Below are 6,170 nucleotides of genomic sequence, written 5' to 3'. Positions count from 1 at the left end.
AGCTCGGTGGCTGCCACCTGCTTCACAAGCACAAGGACTGGAGTTTGATCCCTGGTACCAGAAAAAAAAAAAAAAAGAAAGAAAGAAATAAGAATGAAGAAAGAATTGAAGACCCTTGAAACGCCATTAAATGAACAAATGTCCACATACTTTAAATTAAAGTATGGAGAAAAGTCAGTGAATAAAAAACTTTCTAATCTTAGGAGACATGAATATCCAGGTAGCTAGGCTGATAGGACTCCAAATTGACATGATCAGAAAATATCTTCACCACAGCATGTTATACTGAAACTGTCATGAGTATGAGAGAAAGAAAAAAATTATAATTAAATGAACAAATGTCCACATACTTTAAATTAAAGTATGGAGAAAAGTCAGTGAATAAAAAACTTTCTAATCTTAGGAGACATGAATATCCAGGTAGCTAGGCTGATAGGACTCCAAATTGACATGATCAGAAAATATCTTCACCACAGCATGTTATACTGAAACTGTCATGAGTATGAGAGAAAGAAAAAAATTATAAAATATGCAAGTCAAAAGTACCAAGTCACATTAAAAGGTATTCCCATTAGATGTATATATTGCTCATTAGACATACAGATTAAATGTTTTATAAAGAATTTGAAAAAATGATGATAAAGAAAGTTGATTTCTCAGCAGAGACCCTATGAGCCAGGAAGAAATGGAATAATGAATTCCAAGTCCTGAGATCGAATACCTGCCAACCAAGAATATTACACCTACCTAGGTTACCACTCAGAAATGAAGGAAAAGGAAAGTTCCTTCTAGAAGTAAAAACTGAGGGAACTTATGACCGACATACCTGCCTTACAAAAGATGCTTAAAAGAGTATAATATCCGGAAGTGAAAGAAAGACCACTGCTATCATGAAAGCATGTGAGAATACAAATCCTAATAGAAAAGTAGATGCACAAAAGAGAAAAATAAATAAATCAAACATTATCAACATAGTAAAATATCAAACTACAAAGAAAGGAAAGAAAGAAGAAAAACCAAGGAATACTCAGAACAGCTCATAGAAAATCAGAAAGTTTTTTCCTATTATAACAGTGAATATAAATGAACCATATTGTCCAAGAACTTACTGCATAGAAGGGATTTATTTCCCCTGTAAAGCCATATGTGAATTGAAGATCAAAGGGTGAAAAATGATATTGCAAGCAAATGGAATCACAAGGCAAGTAAGAGTGGTCATACTGCATCTGTCAAAATGGACTATGAGACAAACGCTGCTAGAACAGTAAAGTTACTACAACTGATATCAGAACAATTTAATAATTCAAATTTTATTAGACCCCGAGGGAGAATAGGCTTTAATAATAATTGTAAGAGGGCTGGGGATTTAGCTTAGGCACCACACCTGCCTGGCAAGTACAAGGTTCTGAGTTCAATTCCCAATATCAATCATAATAATAGGAGGAGGAGGAAGAGATTTCAATACCTTACCTTTATCAATAGACAGATCATCCAGAGCCCCTCTCCATCCCCACAAATTGGAGATAATAATACTGTAGAACAAATGCAAGGGGTAAATATTTGCAGTGCATTCCATCCAACAGCTGCAGAAAACACATTCTTTTCATCAGTGCATAGAACTTTCTCTAGAGTAGACCATGCATTATGCCACAAAAAGTCTTAACAATTTTTTAATTGTGATAAAATTCTGTATCATTTCTCATCACAGTGGAATAAAACTAGAAGTCATTAACAAAAGAAATTTTAGAAATTATTTAAATACATGGAGGCTGAACACTACATTTTTTGAAGAACAATGGGTTGTCCAAGAAACCTAAAGGCAAATTTAGAAATTCCTCGAAACAAAGGAAAATGGAAATACACATAGCAAAACTTACGGGATACAGGAAAAGCAGTATTAAAAGGAAAGCTTATAGCAATAAATGCTTACAACAAAAAAGTAGAAAGAGTTCAGGTAATTCAACTCATGGTTCATTTCAAGGATTTTGAAAGGTGGGAATGTCAATTCCAAAATTATTAGAAAGAAAGAAATAAAACTTATCAGAGCAGAAGTAAACAAAGACAAAAAATAAACCACACACAAAGGGCCAAGAAAGCAAAAAATTGTTTGAAAAGATAAACAAAAATATATGAACTTTAGCTAGAGAAATCAATAAAAAAGAGAAGTCTTAGATAAATAAAATTGAGATGAAAGGAGACAGTGCTGATCACAGAACACAAAGGATCATAGAGGTTATTACGAATACTGAAAAATCTAAAAGAAATAGACACGTTTCTGGATGCACAAGGCCTATCAAAATTGAACCATGAGGCCATAACAACCTGAAGATGCCAATAATGAGTAATGAGGTAAAATCAGTAGTAAAATGTCTCCTAACAAACCCTAAGACCAATAGCTTCACTACTCAATTTTATGGTACTTTTAAGGAAGAACACTAAGTCTTCTAAGCTATTCCATAGAATTAAAAGAGATGAAACCTTTCCAAATCCATTCTATGAGGCCAATGTTGTCTTGTTACCAAAACCAGATATGAGCACAGCGACGAAGAATGAATGAATGAAAAACAGAGATGAATATCACTGATGAACACGGGTTTAGAAATTCTCAACAAAATACTAGCAGATTGAATTCAACAGCACATGAAAAAGATCACTTATCAAGTTGGTTTCTTCTCCGGGGTGAAAGAATGGTTCAATCATTTATTTAAATCAATAAATTTAATGGAACAGACTAGAGGTCAGAAATAAATCTACGTATCTATAGCCAACTGATTCTCAACAAAGATGCCAAAATCATAATTTGGAGAAAAGTCAACCTGCTTGATGAAACAGTCTCAGAAAACTGAATATCCACCTGCAGAAGACTAAAATGTGACCCCCATTTTTCACCTTTTACAAAAATCAACTCAAGATGAATCAAAGACCTAAATAGAAGACATGAATGTATTGGAAGAAAGTGGAGGGGAACGATTGTAAGACATTTTTATAGGCAATGGTTTTCTTGGTAGGACCTCAAAAGCACAGAAAATGAAAGCAAACCCTGACAGGGAGGATTATATAAAACTAAAAAAAAAAAAGTTGTGTACAGAAAAGGAAAGAATCAACAGAGTGAAGACATATTCTATAAAATCTTTGCCAACTATTAAAGTAACAGAAGGTTAATATCCAGAATATATAAAAAATTTTAAAAATTTAAGAAACAAGTAATATAATGTAAAATTGAGCAAATGATCTAAACACATACTTCTCAAAAGAAGAAATACAAGTGGCCGACCCATATATGAAAAAAGTGTTCAGCATCATTAGCCAGTAGGGACATGCAAATCCAAAGTCCACTGAGGTACCATCTCACCCCAGTTAGAATGACTGTCATCACAGCAAACAGTGAAAAATGCTGCTGAGGATGTGGAGAAAAGGCAATCTTGTACATGCCGATGAGAATGCAATTTAGTACAGTCATTACGTAAAACAGAACAAAAGTTCCTCAGAAAACTAAAAGTGGATCTACCATATGACCCAACTTCTAGATATCTATGTGAAAGATATGAAATCAGCATACCTAAGAGGCAACTGCACACCCAGGTTTAGATCAGCTATGACGAACCCAGTTCTGGGTGGGATGAGGATCTCAATGTGGAAAGCAAGTCTTCAAAAAACCCTGAGATACCAAACCAACTTTATGTCACTGAAGTATGTGTTCATTAAGTAAAAATAAAAAGCATAAGCATAAATCATTAATAAATGCAATTGTATTAACACTGAAAGATTCTTTTTTCAAAATATACCAATAAGACGCACGATGCATGTTAGAGACCAAGGATCGCGTTAGTAATATGACAACAAAATGTCACATACACGTGTAACAGGCAGGTGTGTTTTTTCCCCCACCTTTATAAAATGTGTACCGGTTTGAAGCTGGTGAAGCATACAAAGCTACAATGCACACAAAGAAAACTCAAAGAACAAATGAAGCAGCTCCATCTCACCAGCTACCATGGAAACGATCACTAGAACCACGATGAAAAAGCATTTCACACCTGTGTGACAGGCAACACGGTATTCAAAGATCGGATATTTTACATGGTGAATGGTATGCATTTACACAACCCCTTCAGGATCAGTAGGACAACACGGGATTAAGGTGAGGAGACTCAAATCCTCCAGCCCCACAATTTCCTTCTAGGAATACAGAGCTACTTCTACCCAAACCAGCCACACAAAACATACAGCCATGTCCACTGCCTGATGGGTGCACAAATAATTTGTGGCATATTTATAAAGTGGAATGCTGTACCCTAGCAAAAATAGCCAGAGCTCCATATACAGTGCTAACGTGGATGGATCTGAAAAGTCATGAGGGAAAAAGGCAAGTTTCAGAAAAACTACCAAATGACATCATTTATATAAAATTTAACAAATGAAATAATACTGAAAGTAGTTCATGTACATTAATATGCATTAAAAGCATAGAGAGCCGGCAAAAACAATAAACACTAAAATTAGTTTTGCAGTCATCTTGCATCAGAGGTGAAGTTGGAGTCACCATGACCTTTTTTCACAAGTGGCTACTTAGGGTTTGTCAGTGTTCTCGGCATCTCTTTGTATGACCAAAATACATATAGTCATAATAATTAATAAATCTTAAAGAGAGAACTCAAATTAGCACAAAAAGATATGTAGAATTTAACTGATCACAGAGAAATACATACATAAACACATGTACCACCTATTTCAAAAAGTCAGTGTTCATGAAAACATACAAGGATGGGAAGACATGCTATAATGTTAAATGTAATTGCAGTTGTTTGGGATTATGAGTGCTTTTAGTTTATTCATTTGTGTTTGTGCTTCATTTTCCCTAGTGAGCATAATTAGCTCTTAATGAATCTGCTGAATTAATATTTCCGAAAGTTATGGTTGTAATGAATAGTAACATTCAGTCTACTTGTGCTATGTTTTAAAGAAGCTAACAGAATCAGAAAAATCCTCAGAGCTGTGCTTTTCCATACATAATTGTATCTGACCTAGTTGGGAAAATAACTTTAAAACAGGGCAACACACCAGTCCTTTGTGAGCTAACCAACAGAAAACAGATGACAAAACAATAAAGCAGGCCTATACATTGAGCACGCAAACACCGTGCTCTTTGACATTTAAACATAAGGCTGGTCTCCTCTCTGCCTCTTTGATTCAGGAGAAGAACTAATGCTTTTTACAAGAGTGTGAAATAACTGTCCAAACATGCCTTTCTTGCCACTGCCTTTTTCACACCAAATGTTCTACTTTCTTTTTCAAACGAGGAAAAGACTGGTGCTGCCTCTATGGGAAGTAAGTGGGTGTAATCGAAGTGTGACTTGTGTTGGGTTTTGTTTTTCACTCACCTCCGCGGTGCGCTGCCTTGTTGCCTCAGAGAGCCAGCTCAGTGTGGGTGTGCATGCTTCCGTAGCTTGCTACCTGGCCCAGCTCGCGATAAAGCAAAAATAACCAAATGAGGCACATTTCCTTCTACATCTGACTCCTACAAAAAAAAAAAAAAATATTCCAGGTTAAGTAAAATAAACTAAAACCAAAAGGGTCTGTAAACGGAGGCGCAGTCATCTTGGTTAATCATTTTACAAATATCTTGGGAGACATTACCACCACCTGGATCAAGAGTCTTTTTAAAGTGTGCTCAAAACATATCATCTGAATCCCACTTGGTGGGGCCCACCTGTGCTCTGCATTGTGGTACGTGCTCTGTATTTATTCCCCAACTGATCCTCCCAGCAACTTTGTTAGGTTGAGTTATCAGCCTGGTGTTACTGAGGATGAAACCAAAGCTGAGAGCGACGGCTTGCCAAAGCCTGAAACTAGCAAAAGACACAGGACAGAGGAGAAATTTGGAATCCGGCGTCTGTCCAGAGCCTGAACTCACCAGCCTCACTGTACTTGTCTTTGAAATCACTCGGGGAATTGGTGTGAGCACTCTTCCTCGCCTATGGCCATTAGTGGTCGACATTGTGATCCCTCTTCACTGATAAGGGCAACTGAGTTCCTGGAAGATCAAATAACACGTCCAGAAACATCAGGGACATCTATCTTTTTCACACTGACTCACAGCCAGAAGAGTGATTCCAAGTGCCTACTTTACCTTCTAGTTCTCCACCTGAAAAGAAGGAAATCATATTTCC

The 6,170-nt window shown here is 36.3% G+C and overlaps 1 protein-coding gene across 1 annotated transcript in view; it reads right to left on the bottom strand.

Moving 5' to 3' along the window:
- The window catches only part of Ppp2r2b (protein phosphatase 2 regulatory subunit Bbeta), a 508,455-nt gene extending 502,947 nt beyond the window's left edge, over nt 1–5,508 (bottom strand). Inside the window, exon 1 of the mRNA XM_010627064.3 lies at nt 5,382–5,508. The gene's annotated coding sequence lies outside the window, so the exon portion shown is untranslated. The remainder of the gene's footprint in view (nt 1–5,381) is intronic.
- Between the last annotated feature and the right edge of the window lie 662 nt (nt 5,509–6,170).

The sequence above is a fragment of the Fukomys damarensis genome, unplaced genomic scaffold (genome assembly GCF_012274545.1).
Source record: "Fukomys damarensis isolate Sample0158 unplaced genomic scaffold, DMR_v1.0_HiC HiC_scaffold_3, whole genome shotgun sequence".
NCBI classification, from domain to species: Eukaryota; Metazoa; Chordata; class Mammalia; order Rodentia; family Bathyergidae; genus Fukomys; species Fukomys damarensis.
This window is presented reverse-complemented; position numbering and strand designations above follow the sequence as displayed.